Source organism: Anopheles coustani, chromosome 2 (assembly GCF_943734705.1).
Source record: "Anopheles coustani chromosome 2, idAnoCousDA_361_x.2, whole genome shotgun sequence".
Lineage (NCBI taxonomy): Eukaryota > Metazoa > Arthropoda > Insecta > Diptera > Culicidae > Anopheles > Anopheles coustani.
This window is the reverse complement of record NC_071289.1, coordinates 30,171,053-30,188,861: the sequence shown is the minus strand read 5'-3', so window position 1 is coordinate 30,188,861 and position 17,809 is coordinate 30,171,053.

Sequence of the window (17,809 nt, the reverse complement as noted above, 5' to 3'; positions counted from 1 at the left end):
AAAAAACATGTTTTCCAAATCGAACAGCCCTTAAGCTCAGCACACCCTCAAGCGACATTCCAGGCAGCTTAAACCACCTACAAAAACTTACGGCGGAGAAAACATGTAAGAAATCTGTTCACCCACTTCGGATGATGGATAGAACTAAGCCCCATGTTAGGGACCAGCGACACATTCTATGCCCGGCGTCATCAATCATTCTGTACCGTTCTGGGTTCTATTTTGTACCACAACCTCTAAGGAAGTGGCACAACAAGCCGTTGGTTGAACGTTCGTCGACTGGTTTTTTTTGGGGAAAGAGATCTGGAACACCACGGGCAGCTCATGCCGAGCGCCTTTCGGAACAAATGATAATTATACCCGGCTCGAGAAACATTTCACTCGTCGTGACTCTGTGATTAAACAACATGCGCGGCTTGCGGTGGTACTCCTGATCTCTCTTCAACAAATTTTGGGAGTGGTTGAATTGGAGGATCCGTGGATAAAAGACGGATCAACACTTGACCACTTGCAATTACATAACATGGCCAAGGGGGAGGGCATTCTACGAATGCGAGCATCTTGAACGTTCATCTTGCGTCATGCGAGGTGTCACTGGCTTGGCGAAATCATGCGAGATCATCACCACAAGCAGGTTGGGAATCGCTTCAAGAGGTTATCACTCGGGAAGGGCATAAATGCGACGGAGAGATCGTTTTCTTCATGATGATCGTTATAGCATTTGCTTTTCTGATATAACACTAGCAAATATTTTTAATCTCCTAATCCACATACAATAAGCTGAGGAGAATAAGATGGTTTTGCTTTAGATAAGTGAAGAAACAAATTAAACTGTGTTACAACAAAACTCTTCTGTAATGCCAGTAATTGTGATTTAATTCTTGACGCAAATACTGACGCTGCAATCCTACAATCCCATTTAGTCGGGCAGCGAAAATAAGCGCTTCGGCTACAGGAAAGGAGCTTTGAAGCACGATCATTCTCAGCCTCCCCAGCGGGCATCACGGAAAAGTTTTATCGCAACCGAACATATCCTTCGCTCGCATGATTCAGCAGGTGAACAAAAATAAAAAAGGTACAATTTTGTGGAAGAAAGACATTAACGAGTACGTTCGAGCCTCTCACGTATGTCGCGCGATTCGTTTCACGCCACACACCGTCCTGGTATGCGATTAAAGTGAATTTACTGATCACCGATCTTCAAGGGGGTCCTGTTTTATTCTCCGAGGTTGCGCGAGGATCGCGAAATAAAATCCAACAGTCGGCAACACCAACGGAAGAAGAAGCTCGACCCGACACGACAGCGGGAATAAATACATTTACGTGTCAATTCGTCCCAAAAGGGCCAGTGCGGAGGGGTTTATCCCCGGGACTTTGCCTTCTTCACGAGATTTCTGAGCCGTCAACGAAGCAGCAAACGTTTGTTTTTATTTATTTTTTCCCCTTTGTCCACTTTGTACCTTTAACATCCAAACTCCCGCCTGGAGTGTTCTGCGTGAAGAATTCAATTAAACGTACCTCCAAGAAGCCAACCGGGCGTTCCACGTGCGTCCACTTGTTCTTTCCATGATCTTCAAGCGTTCGGTCAACCGCGTGAAGGTTACTGGGCGAGCGAACAATGGAAGTTCCATCTTGGCGGTACTCGTTCGCCTCAACTTCTTGTGCACTCGTGAGGAGGGTGTTTTTTTCCCCCTTCTAGCTTAATTTTTGCTTTCCGCCTTTTGTATGTTGGTTTTCCGCATCTTATATGCGCAGTGTGATCGCACCGGAAAGTGTGCGCTGGACGGGCGATGCTTGATCACCACTCGATCACCACCACCCGAGGGGGGGCTCGATCAATTACTGCTCAATCAAACCTTTGACAGTGATTTTTTTTTGTTTTTTGCTGAAAAGTGGTTTCATTCTTTTGCGCTTTATCTTTACAATTTATTGCTGTTCTTTCTTCTAACAAATCAATCACAAATCGTCAACCTCTTAAAGGGACACTCTTCTCCTCTCGAGTTGAGAACACCGGACGAGATCGGGGTCGACGGGAAGACGGAACGGGATCGTATGTCCGGACATTATCGGCTCGTAAAATCGTCCATAACCGGTTGCACAATGCGACTCCTCACCATGCTTCAGGTGGCACACATAAGTTGCAGATCACTGCTTTTGATTGAATGGCCACACTGCGTTATTGGACGGGAAATAGGGGTGGGAAAAGGGAAAAGCACATCAAGGGGATACAAAAAGGAAACAAATGCACCGTTCAGCGTTGTGCGCGTGTGATTACCAACCCCGATCCCTAATGGCGAGTACAGCACTCAACGAGGCGTAACGGATCGGTGCTGCTTTGTGAGTTACATACGGCCAAGCAAATGAAGCTCATTGATAGCAATTGAATGTTTTAAAAGGCTTCATAATGAAGGTAGTAGAAAAAAAGTGTGTGTGTGTGTGTGTGTCCGTCCGAGAGCACAATTGGTCACGAACGTGATTCTGTGAGATACAAAATAAATGGGTTAAGTGAGGAGAAAAGCTGGACAAAAAAAAGTAAGGCAATATATAATTGATATCTTATGAGCTTAAGAGGAATAAACCTGCATTGAATCAGTTGAGAGAAAGTACAAATGTGTGATATTTATAAATTAAAAAAAGATTGCCTCCATAAATTGAACCACTCAACCGAAAAAAAACCCGGTAGTCCACTTGACGCTGCACCGAACCGACATAAAACTGTCATTTAAATCAACACCCAACATGGGGGCCCTCACATACGGCTCTTAACTCATTTCCCTTATCTGCGAGGCGGTAAAAGTTGTAGCGCAAAACCATATCCTTCACACACCGCCAGCAGCAGGAAAACCGAATGGGAAAAATGGCTACCGCAACATCATCATCGTCGTCGTCATCTGGATCGTTTGCCTTTGGCTCGCCGTGCGGTCGAGCATATGTCAGCTTTTAAACTATTATTACATTCCCGCCCGGCCGGTTGGTTTGCGAAACACCGAACCCCCCAAAACCGCAGAACCGCACGGACATGGCCGGCGGTGGAGTATCGGATTATGCATTTTCTAAAACCGGCTCTCGAGTGCGGTCATGTGATAGACCTACCACGGGCCGGTTGGAGTGCATTCGCCAACTATCGGACAGAGCAGCACGTTCCACCGACGGTGTACATATATTCGATTCCGGTTCATGAAGTGGAAGCGCGATCCATGGACACAATTTTTCCATTGCTGTCCAGTCTAGTAGGTAAAGACATACCGGAAACCGATGGAGCTGGCCGTTAGAAGCATGCGGGTGACTTCTAGCTTCCCACCTTTCCAGTTGCAACTTTGCGGTTTCGGTTGCGACCCACAGGCCCAATGGACGTCGTCCTCCTGTGCGAACTTCGGACCCAAGAGTTCCGGACCTGGTAGGCACACTCTTCCTTTCGGTAGATTTATTGTTATATTCTCTACACGGTCGAGGAAAGCCACCGGCTTGTCACCCGGAGACCGGTGAAAACTCGTTGGCAGTGAAAGTGATTGCGACAGGTCGCAGCCCACCGAGGGTTTGCAAGTACCACCGCCGCCATATCCGAGGAAGCACAACAGGTTTTTGGGTACACCGTTTACGGTAAAACACCCGTTGTTGGTGTGCCTGCGGAAAGCAAAAGTGCTGAACTCTGGGATGACCTGCGCGTGGACATCAGCCGCCGAGACGTCGACCCCGACACAGGTTGGAGCGATAAAGTCCCCCACACAAGGGGGGAATTTTACTTCGGGGAACTTTCATCCCCGGGAACCCGGAGCCACTTGCCAAAACGAATTCACAACAGTTCCCGTGACAGTGGACCCGTCCCCGTCTCACTTCACCTAAAGAGTCGCGGTGATTAAATTCTCATTTCGTATCGAACCTGTTGACCTCCGCGGAGGTTTGACAGTTTACATAGCGCCCATGCAGGCAGCCGAGCAGATCCAGGAGATCAAAGTGAGAGTTTCTAGAGGGAGTTGGCGTGCAGGCAAGATAGTGTGGCCCGCAAGCGTGCACCTGAACGTCTAAGAAGGCTTAGGCCCCTAAGGTTCGCTACAGCGTACGAGTAAAGGTGCACACACTTCATTATTAAGACTGGACCAGAACTGGTTTCCTCCTTTGGACCGGGTTTCGACTCGCGGCAATCGGGTGGAGTCCACATACAAGCACACACGCACACACAGCACGGCGTTGATTCGAGCAGCGACCACTTTGGCTGGTTCGCTTGCAACCTGTATCAGCAGCAACAACCACTACCATCACCACCACCGAGACCTTGCCCGGACCGGACGGGAAGGCCTCTGGGCGGCGCTGCGGATATAGGTATCGCCGAAAGAAGAGTGTGGTAACATTTCGAATTACAGGCTACAGCGCGGCAGCTGCTGCTCTGGCCTGCCTCTATATCCACCGCCTATCTTCTGATGTGTGCGCTCTCCCCCCCGAGGGCAAGTTCGTCGCGCAAAAGGTTGCCTACCCGCGAGGACACACACCACGCTGGAACAAGGAATTCCTCGTGGCCACGAATCGTGGGTCGTGCTGGCATCGGTCTTTGAGTCGTAGGTTCGACTCATTTCGGTGTATCGAAGTTTTCGCACGAGGAAAGAAAGTGAAACTTCCAACTGACGTCAGCGAAGACGGTTGCCGGCACCGTTTGCCCTCTGTACCCGTGTGCGCCGTAACGCAACTTTCGCTGGAATGTCACTACTTTTTGGTGGGCACCCATTGGGACACGGGATCCTGATGTGAGTCATGTCTGACACACTTCGATTAGGTTACCGGAAGCACCCTTCAAATTTTTAAACCTTGTAGGAGTTAGTCCTCTGGACATTTTGGAATAATGTTGTCCTATAAATCTATTTGCCTTTAACGGTCGTACCATTTCCCACGATATAAACCACAAGTTCCTTCCGTACGAAATCTCTCCCAAAACTGAAATACCGGACGGGTATCATAAATATCGATAATGTTACCATGTGGTAATCCGCCGACATACAAAACAACAGGACAAACACATGCACTGGAGGAAAAACAAAAACACCACCATCAGAAGTCACCACGGGTTGGGAAACTAGATTTTATTCAAATCCCCATCACTGCCGTCCACTTTGACGCGGCTAAAAATATGAATATTCAACGATCGCTGCTGAGACGTAGTTCTAAACGATTGCTTGAGAAATGGTGATACTGTCGAATTCGATCACCAACCAAAAGCCTTCGCCAGAGCCAGAGATTTTGGACGACATACAAGAATATAAAGCTACGAGAGCGGCAGCTTGCTTCAGCTCACCGATCGACAGGTCTTTGAAAGGTCTTCCGTCTTCGGTGATAGAAGATTAACAGTTATAGTAAATTAAGGCCTAATTTTGTGCCACTTTTCAGCGGCGGGCTGGACTGAAAGCGGAGGGAACTGCGAACGCGCGGAAGTTCGGACACAAATACACGGAACGGCGGCGCAGTAATCAAGCGCGCATGGCGGTGGATCGATGACAAACGGCCATCGGGAGTGGTTTTATGGTGGAGTTGCACTGTGAGCTTGGACGTTTTACTGCCTGCGCGAGAAAGAACGAAGCAAATCCCGCCACAAAAGCTCTAGCGGTAATTGGGAAATTGTGTTTTTGAGAAGAGAATTTCAGGTCATTAGAGCTTAGAGCTTGTTAGAACAAGACAAACGAGAAAGCAATCGATTCGGAGCGAAGGTATTAACCTAGTTTCGGTAAATCCTGTTATTCCTAAATAAAATATATTGTAAAAAGACTAAAACCAAGTTAGGTTGACAAGAAGATGCCATATATAACAGTGTCACCTAGTTTCTTTGGATAAAAAGCCTTTTCCTGCTAAGATAGGTCTGATTTGAAGATGTTCAAGTACGTTGTAATTAAAGTAATGGATGGTTAACGACACAGGCACCACCCCCTGTTTCAAAGAGCACTCAAGATCGTTTTCCATCCAGATTTTCCAAGAAGACAACGCCTTCTAATGTGGCTCTGTTTGGTCGCACTTCTTCACTAATGTAAGATTAAACGATGAAGAAAGAGTCGTTTGCTTGAAAATGGAAGTCGAAGATAGCACCGAAAGATGTAGATAGCCAACGCATAAAGGCAAGTTTTTCTGGAAATTAAAACTAATTAAGCAGGAAGAAATACTAAGCACAAGGGCATGTGGGAATATTATTCGTAACCGATATGGGAAGAACAGACTTCACAGAAGACGGCCACTATAGGAGATTTCCCAAAACTCACTATGCATATCGCGGAAGTCGGTGGAAACCACTTGGATAGGCGGCTAATTTTCTCAAAGTCGTGACCTCGCTTAAGACACGCAATTTAAATTGGAAATAAAATCAACTCCACACGGATCATAAATTGGTCGATTTCATACGTCGTATGTGAACGATGTGGCGTTCAGGCATGCGATACGCTTGTCCTTGAGAGCCCCATAACACACAGTTCCACCTTCGAAAAATCTCGAAAATCTACAACCGACATTAAGTGGATGTGTTTTCGTTCGTTCGGAAAACTAAATTTTCTATCCACCCGTTCCGACCGGAGTGGTGGCGGGTCGTAACTCCGTCACGCCAAGTTCCTGTTGAAATATGTAACGATCGTGAACTTGAAAAATCCTTTCCAAGCCCAACCGGCTGGAACTAAGGGCCGCCGCATTAACATTGCTCGCGAATTCCATGCGGTTGAACGGGCGAGGCTTTTCCTGGGCGCGGTGTGGTTTATCCATTGTGTTCTTCAACCCGTAAGCGAATCCATTTAAGTTCTATTTCGACATTCTAAGATTCTTTACGTCGATCGCTAGTGGAAATCGAACACCGAAGAAGCGCAATGTTTCTCCGGAGGAGAATTTCAGACATTAGAGAAACCCCAAGTCGGGTTGCTTCGGGTCGCTGTAAATTGCCATCATTAACGCACTTAACGCAAGCCGGTGTCCACGTTCGATACCAAACCACAACTTACCGCTCGCCAGCCTTCCTTCCTTTAGAACTTTCCGAATACTCGTCCTCGAACGTGGGACGCGCTATGTCGCAGGTTTTTTTTTCTCGTTCTTCCTCTTTTGCCGACGCCATTTACGCCGCCACCACATCAAACAGGCTTGGCCCGGCTTTGGTTCGGAATACCGAGCGGTTCGCTCAATTGCTTGACAAACAGTTTGCCGTTTTATCGTAAATGCCACATCGCTTCCGATTAGGATTAAAGCCGCAAAAAGGCGGCCCTCGAGAACGGAACAGGGGTTGGCAATATGGAACGTAATTACGGTGCAGTTATTCCGAAGCGGAAGGAGTGCGAAGGAAGGAGAGGAAGGTTGCGGTGTGCACCGTGACATTGGCCGTTCCATTTGCGTATCAATTGCCTGTCCGCCACCATCACCACTGCGCGCACACCTGTGCACCGGAGGGGGTCCTCAAGTGTTTTTGCGACGTTATTCCGGCTGCCTCGTGCGTTGCCTCTTGTCTCTTTCTTCTGATTAACTTAGAACAAACGACACTCAAGTGCCACAAGTGGCCGTAGTCTCCAGCAGATACGCGAGTGTGTGATGCCGAACTGCTGGTACAAGTCGCTGTTGGCGGTGGAACTAACCGGTGTTTATCTAACGGGTCCCACGTGAGCGTATGGTATGTCTGCCCGTCGGGAGTCATAAGCCTGCTTTGGGCTTCTGACCAGTTGTACACGCTTGTAAAACTATCGCCAGAAGATGTCGACTCGGGTGCCAATTCCTCCAAAGCAATGCGCTAGTGGAAGGTATTTTAATTCCTCGCTAACAACTCACTCAATACCATCAAAGATATTACCGAGGTGCAAGAATCCAAGCTGGTGACCACTCGACCACCGCCGCCGGAGCTTTCCAAAATGTCACCACCGGGTCGCATGCAGCGCCATAAAACGCCAGCTAATGATCTCTGCCCATTCCGTCCCAAGGATTGCAAATGAGTCTTTACACCTACCAACTTTAGAGCGAGCGGAGGTTTTTGTGGAGTGCCTGGGTGTTATTACTCAAGCGCCGACTTTAGACGAACCAGACGAATGTTCGTCCTGCTTCGCAACAGTTTTGCATTGCATGTAGGTACACATCGGAATTGATGAATAATTATTACAATTACAATTTCAACACGCGATCACGAGTGTTGTTACTCCACTGCACTGCACTGTCTTGTTGCTGTTGTCCGGAATGGGTTTGGATTGGTTTTTCGATTAATTCGCATTCCGTACGCCACCAACTTCGAAACGTTTCAAGCGAATAAGACTCCACAGAGTACCGACGAGTGAGAGGAGAAAAACACTCAATCAAATTGTGCATTTGAATGGTTGTTTCCTTTTTTTTCCTTCTGGCGCCCGCGACTAACGATCATTTATTTAAGTCGTGAAATCGACTGCTGAGCCACGAGCGAAAGAAAAAAGTGGCTTGCAACAACGAAACCCATACGATCACCTCGTCGCACTAAGTACGCTTTTCTACTTCTTGTGGTGTCTAGCCATTTCGGTTCGGAGCGCGGGTCATTTTAGGTTTTACCTTGAACACGGTGTCACTCACACTCGGCACGGACGCAACTAACCGCATCCAAACGCCAAAAACCGACACCGAGGTGGTTGCTCCGTCATTTCTTCCAATTCGATTAACCTTCGATCGTGGTCGGTAGGCGAAGATGCGCCACCGTCCGATTGGTGTCAGCCGTCAAGGGTTTTGCTGATGTTCTTTCTATTTATTATTCGAAACCCTCTCGTAGCCCGTCAAGGAGGCTTTTCAAAAGGTGCAATTTGATGGTTGACTACCGTTTAAATCTTCTTCCAAGGTCGTCCATTTGTCGGTGGAACTGATTCAAGATGGTTTCTTTCTTCGATAGGCATGCTGCTGTGGAAAACACTAACTGACGCCTCAGTCCAAGTCGTGACGATTACTGAGTGATGACACGAAGGAAGCTGCAACGAGCTGAATCTCCACGGTGACAGAACATGGTAGGCTGCGTTTTAGCCTTGACAAGGTAGAGCCAATCTATCACCGGTTAATCTGGTATTTAAGTGCTGAGGAAGAAAAACAAACATGATTCCGGTGTGGCGTTTCTGTCGATTGAGAAAATTGAAGGTACGTTGTATTTGGTGTTTGCATTTTTCAATGATATTTCCATCAATTTTCAGGCTAACCTTGCCATTGAAGAAAATCACTGTTCATCAATCTGACGGCTAATGAGATGGTAGCAGCCACCGACAAAGTTTTCATCTCGGCGCGAGCGCTAAACGGACACTAGCACCCCAGTCAGTTTCGCATCCAAGCAAGCACGCACCTCGAAACTTCCAATGGTTGTCGAACAAGCCTTGACTGTTGAGCCCGAACTGCACGTAAAGGTACGGAAGGCTTTTACTGGGTCAACGGAATAATTTCCCGCCGGGGCAAAACTTTCGCTCGTGGCCCAGAGGGGCGCTGAAGGACGCGTGGCCACGAGAAAACAGTAGCGGAAAAGTGCATTTTCCCCACCCGGATGCCCGATGGTGTCGTGTGGCTGCTGGCGAGCGCCAAGAAACCCCACGTGAATTAGCCATGATTGAGGCAAATCGATGGCAATAAGACGCGCAAAGTGGTGCTGGCCAGTCGTTTGGCGCCAGGCGGCACGCCAGAGGAAGTCATAGTAATCGACCGGCGCTTGTCGAGCGGTGGAACAGCGGGCAAACCGACCCGATGTGCTGGCGAGGTTTCTGGCTTCGGTCGTCCGGCCGAAGGTGACGGAAGAAATCGAAACCGACTTGAGGTTCTGGCGAGCACGGCACCGTGACAATCGTGTGTAAGTGCACGGCCCTGAGTGGGTTTCCGTAGCCATTCAGTTAACACGCCCGGCCAAAGGGCCATGTGTACACTTGCCCGGCCTTTGTACTTGATCACTTCCGATCCGGCCGCACGGAACCAATCCACTGCCGGACAAACGCATAACGTCGAGCGACCCGATTCCGACACGGTTTTCGAACCACCTTTCGCGGTGTCGACCTTCCAGTGGAGCGCGACACAGCACACCCTTCCTCCCTTCCTACCTCCTCCCAAACGGCTTGAGGAAAAACGTTAAAATGTTTAGAATGTCGCATGTTTTTCGATCGCCTTCGGTTACCAATTTGCGCCGCCTGGTAGCTCACTTTTAACATTCAACTTCTATTTCCTCCAAAGCTAGTTTTTATTTTGTTTACCTCATCGTCCCTTTTTTATTGTTTGGCTTGTCTTTTTCTTCTCTGTGTTGAGCAATGTTTCGTAAGATCTAGATGAAGCGATGTGGTTCGAGTCGTTAAACGAGATATCGCAACAAAACCTGCACCGACGATCGAAAAGGATCGCTCCGGCCGGTCAAGTTCATGTCCCCGGGGACCAGAATAGAAAGGGGGTTAATTAATTACCAACGGTACCGAAAAATAGAAGCGAAAAAACACCGTAGTTCGAAATTATGTTCGACACAACGATCTGCGGTTCGAACTTTGCGCTGAAGCATGAAATATTGCATGCATGGTCGGTTGTTGGTCCACACCTGTTGCGCGGTGCCGAAACCAGTGTCCACGGGCCCGGTTAAAATCTACACCGTGTAGATGTGTAGCGCTTGGAGCAAGATAACACCACATTGTACATACTACCACTGAATTTATCGTAGATTGATCGCCGGTAGATAGTAGTGTCCGATGCTGAAACCGTTGGTAGGCAATCATGTGGACATTCGTTAGTGGAACTGGGTTCGCAATAGCACTCCAGCAGCTAGACCGCGCACCAATCCATCTTGGAAACCGCACGGATGACGGATGCGGTCCGAGAATGGTCCTGCTGGTTGCGCGGTTTGCTGCTTCTATTCCGCAAGTTTGTGTACAAAAGTTTTCGTAACGCGGCTCGTGATAATTTCTCGCTTGCTTACGCGATTTAAACAAGGCCGTGAAATGGTTTGTATTAGTGTTTATTAGCTGAGGTAGAAATTGCTTTGGATTAATTAAGTTCCTTTGTCGGAATGTCGGCTCGAGAAACAATGGAGGATGGTTATTGATTGAACAACACAGTTTGAAACCTTGATGTTTGAAAGGCTGAACGTTAAGAAGTATTATTAAGAAGAAGTAAATTCTTAAAAATGGTTGCAAAAGCAGAAAACCAGCAAAAGTAACAGACATTATTTTAAAAATGTACAAAAAAAACTCAAAGTAACATTGTGTTTTAACTAAGAAAACCAATTACGGCTGACAAATTTCCCCTTTTTGAAGACGTTGTTAGCTCGCGCGCGGTCGCGAAAGTATACGGAACGAATTGCGAGCTTCAAATCGAACGAACCCCAACACCCCAGCGACTCCACTTAGGCGGCACACGAGCATCGATCGATCTCGAGCGTATCAATCGATCGATTTGTTTCAAAACTGGCGCTGCTCTTGGCAGCGATCGATTCGCTACCTTCCCCCCCCCCCCCCCCCCCCCCCCGCGGGCTTGTGTTTGCGTTTTTCATTTGGTTTCACTCGAGCATCAATTTCTCTTCCTTCTCAAACCGATTTCGGTTTCGGTGCTCCATGTTTACCTTAATGCTCGACGCTTATGCTGACAAAGGGGACCGGGTTCGGTGTTGGGTTTTCCACCCGGGGCTCGGTGTGTGCGATCGATCCGGAATCGGTTTTGTTTACCGATCGCTTACCACTTTACCACACTGGCTGCCATTGCTGGCTTTTTTTCCCGTTTAGCCAACCTCGGAAGCATCTCAGACCGATTGGCGCTTTTTCTTGGCAGTGGTTTTTGCGTCCGTCCACAATTTTCTTTCCCTTCCGCAGACCATTTCCACGGTAGTACGGTTGGAGCTTGTGCACACGGTGGTTTCACCTTTATTTGATTTATGAATCAATCCGAAGAAAGTGCAATCTCGAAACCACCGGGTGGAGGCCCGCCCGGGCTGCGTCGAGATCGAAAGTGATCGTCACGGCGGTTCGTGTTAAGGGGAGAAGAGGAGGGGGGCTGTAAAAAATCGCCACCTCGGAAAATCGCTGTTGCAAAATCGCCACCCGACACCCAGGGCGGGGCTGTTGAACCCGGGCGGCGATTTAGATGATCGCAAACTGTCTGCGATGATTTCACCCCAAAATGAGAGCCGAAGGTTAAATCAAACGACTCGCGCGACTCGAGATCGATTGCAACTGTTGCGACTACATAGTTGTGCATCGGTGAGAAGGTGAAAGATGGAAAATACCAGCCTGATGAAATCATCGACTGTGATGAAAGGCACTACGAAAGGCGGCAATCTTTGAAATGGTTGTTTATTTTATACGAATGGAACAATACAATGTACCGTAAAGCCGTTATTTGATCAAAGGCTGCTTAAATTGACTTTTTCACTATCATTTTGTTTCATTTTTAGAACAAAAACTATAGTAAATAAAGTGAATAAATATAAACTTGCTAGTTACAAGCTGCAAAGGACACGCGCGAAGATAGAGAAGGAAGTTCAATCTCTTCCGATCCCACGCTTTTGCGCAGAAATAACTACAATTAATTTAATTAATCGCTCAATCAATGTATCAAACCTTCAATCAGTTCCAATATCAATGCACACCCATGGACGAAATTACTTTCTTCGCAAGCCAATCGCTCTTCAAACACTTTCTTCCCATGACGATTTCATGACGATCGACGACGGAACCAAACACAGGCGGCAAAAATGGCTAGACACAGTTCCACCGTAATTATCTCAAGTAACTTTCGAAATTACCATCGAATGGAGAAGTAACAAATAGCAACCACCGGGAAGAGGCCGGTGGGCAAATCGGTGACTTATGGAACGGAGGGACCGGACAGCACCGTGGGACAAACCGTTTGTTCGGTGCTTCGATGACTCGACCTCCAGGATATGGGTACAGATTCCATTGAGCGAGGGCACAAGTGGCTTTGTGGGAAGCTTCCAATCTCAAGAAGGCAACTTCCGCCACGGCTATGAAGCTGAATGGCACGCCGAATGGCTTTGGGACCTCCTACATCCTCCACCGTGGTTGTTCGTTTCATAAGTGATTTTTAACCCCTTTTGTGCCCAAGATAAGGAGACATTTTTGGGGAGGAAGTACATGTGGCCCGTTTTTGCAACCCTTGCCCCAAAACAGAGAGGTTTTTAATTTTTTGCGACCGCTTCGAGAATCTGTCAAACAGTCACAGCGAGCGGAGAACCATGAAGAAAGGAGAAGATAATCACACCACAACACTTAAGATGCTCCCCACACCGAAGCCGGGGGCCCGGTCAGAGTCGATTGGTTCCTCCCTTCAAAAACGATGCCCGAAACCGACCGACCACGGCGAATTGTTTTTTGCTATTTTTTCCCTTTCTGTGTCAATGGGTTACGCGTGTTTTGTTGCGATTTGCGAGGGCCATCTTTCTTCAGTTTTTTCTCCCTCTTCCAATGGTTCGATTTATGACACTTTTCACAAAAGAAACACTAACGAGACAACGATGTAAGAGGCAAACGGGCATTCAAAAAAAAAAAGAAAACACCTAACAACACTTGATGGCACTACAAGACAAGTGTTTAAATTTCAAATCGATGACAAGGACCCTGAACGCGACGTGATGGAAATGGCCGGAACGGAAGGAGGGCTCTCAGTTGGGGCGATAAGTCGATTTGGTGTCTCGTTCCTTTCGGTTGTCCCAGCACTTAACGGGTTTCCCTTCATGGCGAGCAATTTAGTAAACATTAATGTTGTGGGCCATCAGTTACGTAGCGGAGGTTTTATGTTTTACTGTTCGGTTGCTAGACAACAACATTTTAACCTTTTTCAACTCTTTGTGGCGTTAAAAGTGCTGCTTCAATATTCATATGAACAAATAAAATAACCTAACATGTACTAATACTAACATTTCCGTTCGCGATTTGAACTCACCTCAGACGAGAAACCGGCGAAATAGGCACACGACCGCCGCAACCACGTCCATCGTGTCCCGGCCTGCAACAAACAGAAAAAAAACAAAGAAGAAATTAAGCCAAACGCTTTTCGCGGATTTCGCTTTCTCGCCCAGCGAGCGGCGAGAACGATGCTCATTAACCGTAAAACACCTACATGCAGCCGCCATCTGCCCCAAAACGGCTGGAGCAGCCGACGGAGGGGAAAGATGAAACCCAGGCACCGGGTGCGCCCAGCAGCAACGGGCAGAGCTGGAAACAAAACAAAGCCCCGCGAGAAAGAGGAAAAGCCCCGCGTTTCCTAGTGCTCACACGCCAAAACGCAAAGCGCTAATTGACATAGAAAGTCGAGGCAGTAGTAGTACCCGTAGTCGAATTTGGTAACGCCAACGAAAGTGGCCGAGATTCGCGAGCGCTGACACTAATTCAGGGCCCACGCGTCCCGCCACGAGATGAATTAAGCACGGCCGTTGAGTGATTTATGCGATTAAGATCGCTAAGCCCGCGTGTCGGTGCACTGTGTCGATGCATCGGACTTCTTTTTGCTTTCTTTAGTGAACGATGCGGGTAAGGTTTGTGTTAAATGTTTCTCTCTTTTGCAAAGTAGTATAATTAAAACAAATATTAATCTCAAACGCTTTTTTAAACTTTTTAAAAATGTATTTTGTTAACCTTAATCCTTTTGATTTTTCCATTTAATTCCTATCCTCTTCTATGTTTTCTTTTGCAAGCGATCTTTGTATGGTTTGTGTTTAATTGGTCTTTTTTACAACATAGTTTAACTAAAGCAAATACTGATCTCAAACTAATTTGTTTATTATTAAGAATTTTGTTTAAAATTGGCATAATTCATATTACCCTATTTTAAATTAAACTTTGGCTGCTGTTTTTTGCATGCAATGTTCGTAAGGTTTGTGATTAATTGTTCTTGTTTTGGCATTTATTAATCATTTCAAATTTTGTTTAAAAGTGACCAACCTATTCTATTGAACTGGTTTCGATTAAACCTAAGCTTTAAAGTGCATTACGTCGTCTCACATAATTGCCACGATTCGTCGTACACATTAAAGCGATGAAATCGATTATCGCTCAGTGCGAGGGCCATCGTTCGATGAATGAAAGTGTGGCATGTGCCGCTTCATCCGACCCCACAGGTGTAACACTCCTACTGGCGTGTCTTATTGAGCTACAAATCTCATTCTTCAAGTTTTCGTTCGTCCAGAAGCGTGAGCGTTCGGTTGGCGGTCATGATCGATCGATTTCTAACTCGACCGGTCGGGAAACTCTCACTCCTTCCACTCACTCGCTCCAAACCCGAGACCTTCCCCCCCCCTCTCCCATCGATGTGTCATTATCGATTTTCCGACTTCGATTTCACCCAGAGTCGGTCGCGTGAGCCCAAAAAGGGAGCTGTTCGAACCCACGATATTCCGATTCCGGATTGGGTTTTAGATGGAAATGGTGTGGTGCGGAGGAGGAGGGCGGTGGCCTCGATCAGTCATTTCCAATTTCGGACCCAACGGGAGACAGCAGAACCCCCCCGCCCGTTCGGAGACAGGAGGAGACACTGCAGTCTGGCAGCGAAAGTGTGATGGGAACGATCGATTGTCTCGTTCGGGTTCGCCGGAAAAGGGCCGAATTTTGTTGTACCCGTTTTATTTAATCTTGCTCGATCCATCGGAGGACTGGGTGTTGGCCAGCAGGGATAGCAGGCTTCTTGCTTGGTGAGCCGTAGCGGGTTTTCATTCATGCATTCGCAGGGACAGGTAAACCTATCGGAGGAAAACACGCTAGACGGTCGCACGTCCATCCCCTATCGGAGCTGATTGATCGTAGTTACGCACAGTGGGCCGATTAGAGGGCACAATAACGGGAAGAAAATTAACTAATATATATGCCTTGTGGTAATTATTGTTTGCCTACATTTTCTTCAAACGCTCCTCTCTTCAAGGATTTATGTGTTATTTACTTGTCATTAAAATTATATCTGTTTTTGCTTCATCTTCTAATCAATGAAAGCGATTTTAACTATTATGTTCTTGAGATATTTTGCCGACTGCATTTTGGTGGATATTTATTAGAGTTTCTATGAGCCACCAAAAAACAAAAAAAATTATCCAAAGATTAGGCTTTCCCAAACATAATAGGTGTTTTGAAAATTTTCTAATCAGTATAATTTCAAATTTTTAAGTAGACTGTTTTCTCTTTTCTAATAAACTAAGCAAGAGAACCCGTTGTGTTTCGCAACTTTCCTTCGTGAAGATCCCGTTTAGACGGGCGTCCCAACATCAATGGCGACTATTACTATTACCGCCACGGCGTGGCCTTTTCTCGCAACTGGCAGCGCATGTATGCTTTATATGGGCCCTTCCACAACCGGGGCACAAACAGCGCGTACGTTTCCGCCCGATCCGGGCACGTTGATTTTGTTTTGCACGCACCCGATTCGATCCGCAGTCGGCTCCTTCTCAGGTTCTGTGCACGCAATTTCCGAGAAATTTGTCTCCTCGCGTGTTGCACCTGGGAAGGTGTGCCCGGCGGGGGAGGGCGGGAGGGGGGGAGTAGTGGTTTCGCTACACGCGGACGAGTTCCAGCGCGTTCGTTCACTTTTCATTCATAAAAGATAAAGGGCTTGCGCGTGTCGCAAGCGGGAGAAAATGGCGTCCCGTGCGTTTAGCTCTGGGTCATCTGCCGGGTACCGGTTTACGTGCACACACACTCACACACACACACCAACCCGTTTGTCCCTTTGCCAACCGGATCGCGGGTTCAGCGTGGAGATCGTTCGGTTTGATCGGATCGGCTTCTTGTCATCAGGAGGCAGCATGAATGGATGATGCACGTGCAACGTCGTGCCATTGACTCATCGCGGTTCGTGGCGCCATTGCAGACCGAGGGAGAAACCAGCCGCCCGGCCATAGACGGTGAGGTGTCACTATAGAGGCCACCGTGCCTCGGAACACCCACGGTTCGCCTTCACCTTCACTGCCGGATCTCCCCTTCGCCCAACGCGTGGAAAGCTCAACGACTCTCGGACGTCGGAAATGAGCTGGATTGCTCTCGAGCGCTAGCTTACGGAATTCCGGACGCCAACGCATCGCCGGCTCGTTCGTTAGTGCCATACTTGACACGATCCATTGTTCAGGTTCACTCGTAGGAGAGAAGTTTCCAACCACCAGACGAATGTGTACAGACTAGAACGACACAAACAGGTTACTTGAAAGCCAAATAAGGTATGTTTTACTGTCATTGAATTTAAGTTTAATGAAAGTCTTGTATTTTTTCTATGAGATTGAGGTGCTTTCCATATTTTTCAACTATCTTTAGCATCTTGTCGTATTCCATACATCATTTATAAGCATTAATTAAAACACCAAAAACTGTCAAAATTATCAACTCGTATTTTATAAACATAACAAACCACAGCGCAGTCTCCTACATAATTTCATAATGTAATTCGAGGCGGATGTAAATTTAAGCTCATCCGTGTTTTGGTGAAGTTCATCTGAAAGGTTCGATATTGATATTTGGCACAAATAATAGGATGCTGAAAATTGGCCACAAAAACAAAGGCCGAAACAAAAATGAAACTTTTTCCCCGCCAAGCATGGCGGTTGGCCATCCAAACTCGTTCACATAAGGCTTGTTTGTGTGCGTATGTGTGTCTGAGTGTGTTTTTTATGTTTCTTATTGTACTTGCAAATGAGCTGAGGACCGGGTCCAGCATCCAAATGCAATGGCGCACGCATGTGGAAGACCCTCATATCAAAGCGGATCGGTTTTTTTTTGTTTGGCGATTTTTCGGCAAACATTTCACTCGCTCGTGGTCCTTTTTTCCCCCAATTTATGTATGGTTTTGGTTTTTTAAGTGCCCGTGTGTTGCCCCATGCGCTTTCTTTTGGCGCGAGCATCCGGAAGATGGAATTGATGAGCAT